The sequence below is a fragment of the Sinocyclocheilus rhinocerous genome, unplaced genomic scaffold, assembly GCF_001515625.1.
Source record: "Sinocyclocheilus rhinocerous isolate Xijiao unplaced genomic scaffold, SAMN03320098_v1.1 scaffold173, whole genome shotgun sequence".
NCBI lineage: Eukaryota > Metazoa > Chordata > Actinopteri > Cypriniformes > Cyprinidae > Sinocyclocheilus > Sinocyclocheilus rhinocerous.
The window spans coordinates 386,538-390,578 of NW_015645056.1; the positions used below are offsets into that span (position 1 = coordinate 386,538).

The following is a 4,041-nucleotide window of genomic DNA, read 5'->3' on the forward strand; positions in this document are numbered from 1 at the left end:
CTTAAACACGGCTTGTTTTCTTCTTCCTCAAATTACAATGTTACACCTGTTTTCATTTATTCCGTTATTCTTTATTATGTAAAATGATGCCTATTAATACATGCATGCACACCACTAATCCACTCGCTTTGCACCTTGTGAATCTGACCCAAATTCATTGCTTCCCTTGTGTGCCTGCTTTCCTTTTTTAAAAAATATTATTAATGTTGACGCCTCATATAAGAGATCTGACCGGCCTATGTTCTTGTGATGGAAATTCATCTTTTTTTTTCTGAAGCAGAGCAAAACTTGTTGTGTCTATGTAAACGCAGTAGCTAGCTGAGTTCTGGTTCAAATGAGAAAATCTATATACTGGCGAGGAAATGAAGATGGTGTGTTACTTTTCTCATGCTCTCTTTACAGCTAAGTTCTTGCTTTTTTTCGGAGGAATTCTTGTCTGAACAGGAATCGCAATGACAAAAGCGTCTGATATGTTTCAATAACCCGACTATAGTTGCAGCACATGTCATTTGTTCCCTGGGCTCTCCTGAGGCAGGCCGGGGCCCCAGAGCTGTTACTCAGGGGACACCACCGGGAACAAATGGCTGGACAAACATTTTTTTGTTGGGTGAAGTGTTGAGATGACTGCATGCGGCTCAAGTTTCCACTGAGACCGATTCATTCATCTCTGCACTTCCAGCGGATCCCACTCTTCTCCAAACCTCATTCCTCAGCCACAAGGATTTGTCCTGACCAGGCCGGGGCCCCAGAGCTGTTACTCAGGGGACACCACCGGGAACAAATGGCTGGACAAACATTTTTTTGTTGGGTGAAGTGTTGAGATGACTGCATGCGGCTTAAGTTACCACTGAGTGAGTCTGCCTGATTCATTCATTCATCTCTGCACTTCCTGCTGATCCCATGCACTCTTCCCCAAACCTCATTCATCATCAGACACAAGGATTTGTCCCGAATTTCACGCAGCTTATTTTTCTGCTTGAATCAAAGGGACAGTGGGATCAATATGTGACAGTATAACTGGAATGGCCAAACAGTGCTTATCAACCATAATTGAACTAATATAGAAACCATGCGAACCATGCATGTCGCTTCATTACACTGTAAAAAGTGGAGTATTATTTAAAGAGCTTTTGTACCTAATCTAACACTTAAAATACTTTAGTATTTTAGTCATGTAAATAAACACTCTGAATTAAAACCAGTCCATTTAGATGTCAATGCTCGAGCCTTTAGGTGACAACATACTACACAAACTGTAACTGCATTAGTTGTACTGAAAATAAGTTAAAATAAAAAGTAACTTATTTCACTTTTATAAGAGATGATTTTATTCAAATCAAACACTAACATTACTGTTAGTGTTACAATGGTAAAATAATTGTAAAGTGATTACACAATTGTAATGTGTTTGTAATTGTTGTTTAGTCTAATAAATATACTATACAGATGGGCTATGGTTATTACAGTTAAATAAAACTAAAATGAAAACCATAAAAAACATTTTTGTTACTTGAAGAAAAATAAACATTAACTGAAATAAAAAATCAAACAATTGTATATTTCAACTAGTTAAACATTTCTAATTTTAATTTAGCTTAACTTGATGTATTAAAATAACTAAATGAAATTATATAAACACATAAAAAAACAAAACTACCAAAACTGACAAAAAAATACAACTTTAACTAAAGTTAAAATAAAAACTGATTGAAAATATTCATATATAAAAAATATTAATATGAAAACTATTTATATATAGTTGTAACTGATTACATATAGTCACATGTAATCTGGATTACGTAATCTGATTCCAAAAAGTAAGTATTTAATAAATTATCAAATTATCAAAAAATCAGATTACAGTTGATTTTTATTAGATTCCATATTACATGATTACACACCCCAGTTTGGGAAACCCTGGCATACTGTAATGCACTCTCAGAAAAAAAGGTACAAAAGTTGTCACTGGGGCGGTACCTTTTCAAAAGGCACACCTTTGTACCTAAAGAGTCCATATTGGTACTTTAAAGGTACATATACCTAAAAGGTACAAAAGTGCACCTTTTGAAAAGGTACCGCACCAGTGACAGCTGTTGTACCTTTTTTTCTGAGAGTGTGTTAAATACACTTCATGATGTTGATAACGAAGAATGGAATAGATTTTCTTATACGAATTAGATCAAAAGTAATCTAAAAGTAATCAAAAAGTAGTCATAATACATTACCTAATATGTGACCCTGGACCACAAAACCAGTCATAAGGGTAAATTTTTAGAAATTGAGATTTATGCATCATCTGAATAAATAAGCTTTCCATTGATGTATGGTTTGTTAGGATCGGGCAATATTTGACCGAGATACAACTATTTGAAAATCTGGAATCTGAGGGTGCAAAAAATCAAGATATTGAGAAAATCATCTTTAAAGTTGTCCAAATGAAGTTCTTAGCAATGCATATTACTAATCAAAAATTAAGTTTTGATATATTTACGGTAGGAAATTTACAAAATATCTTCATGGAACATGATCTTTACTTAATATCCTAATGATTTTTGGCATAAAAGAAAAATTGATAATTTTGACCCATACAATGTATTGTTGGCTATTGCTACAAATATACCCCAGCGATTTAAGACTGTTTTTGTGCTCCAGGGTCACATATGTGTAATCCAATACAACTACAGTTATGTAATTTGTAATCAGTAATGGATTACAATTTGTAAGTAGCCTAATCTAAGCAGCTCTGTATATAAAGAAGTATCTCAATATATGGCTCTGTACACAGAGCAGTGTTTTGGAGGAAGTCAGATTTTATATCACCGTCCCAAGGCAAACTTTTGGCAGTGTTTGAACAGTTGTTGAGAAGAGAGACTTCCGCGAGGTTTATGGCCCCTATAATGGGGTTGAGTTTATAAGCCAGGTGTCGCTCCGCTCCAGGCCGGGTTTTCCAGCGGGTCTCTGCAGCGAGACAGACACGCAGCCGGTGTACTCGACGCGCAAGCCGTCTCTCTGCTCCGGGATCGCGGGGCGCTTTCCGCAGTACCAAACGAGTGGAATTTCCTTAAGTTTTCAGAAAAGGCGCTCTCATTGAGCTGAGTGTGCGGCGGGTCCCGTCTCGGTATAGCAAACAGGCGTTCAGAGGGAAACCGGTCGGGCCATCGCGACGACGAAAGGGCGCATGGCTTTGATTTAAACGCGCATTCATTGCGCTCTGCCCCAAACCGAGTGTTGCATGGAGCGGGACAACTCCGGCTGTTGAAAACGGCGAAATGCTCCTTTTAAACGTGAACTGTGTGTTCGCTTGTCTCAGCTTTCCATACTCGTAGGCCTAATGTGGTTTGGTTTCTGGACTGCGCGGATCTGCGATCTACCTGAGCGCGCGATGAAAGTCTTTGTGCTCTGATTTAGAGGTGACTTAGAGACCCTCGCTTTTTATTGCGTCAATAGTTCTGTTTGGACTTCTCCTCAATCCGTGAGTATCATTTACATGATCCATATTTCCACTTTACGCACTACGCGTCCGGATACCGTGTTTTTGCATTGCTACACATCCACAGACTCAGGATAGAGAGCAGCAAAACTGCAGGGGTTTTAAACAAAACACCAGGAGGATCAATAGCTCACTTGGCTTACTACTTTTTAAAGATTGAATTTAAGGGTTGAAAGCATGTCGGGTCACCTAATTGTGCGTGCATTGTTTCAGTAACGTAAAAAGGGGGCACTTTATCTTAGTAAGACATGTTTTTTTTCTTTAAAAAGAACAGGATGAGGGCCAGATGTGATTTTCGTAGGAGGCAATACATCACGCTTATCTGTCGTTGAATTATCTCTATAGGAGAAATATAGAGACCTGTGCAATAAAACGAAAATTTATGGTGCAAAACACTATGAGAGACAGTATAGTTTCTTAAACTATAGGTGCAACAAACAAAAGCCCACTTTTCTTCTTCATTGTGCATATCAATAAAACGGGTGCAAAACACTATGAGAGACAGTATAGTTTCTTAAACTATAGGTGCAACAAACAAAAGAAACAAAAGC

At 37.7% G+C, this 4,041-nt stretch overlaps 1 protein-coding gene across 1 annotated transcript in view; it reads left to right on the plus strand.

Annotated features, from left to right (window-relative positions):
* Positions 1-2,793: 2,793 nt before the first annotated feature.
* adgrl2b.1 (adhesion G protein-coupled receptor L2b, tandem duplicate 1) overlaps positions 2,794-4,041 on the plus strand; it is a 110,449-nt gene continuing 109,201 nt past the window's right edge. Inside the window, exon 1 of the mRNA XM_016508246.1 lies at positions 2,794-3,472. The gene's annotated coding sequence lies outside the window, so the exon portion shown is untranslated. The remainder of the gene's footprint in view (positions 3,473-4,041) is intronic.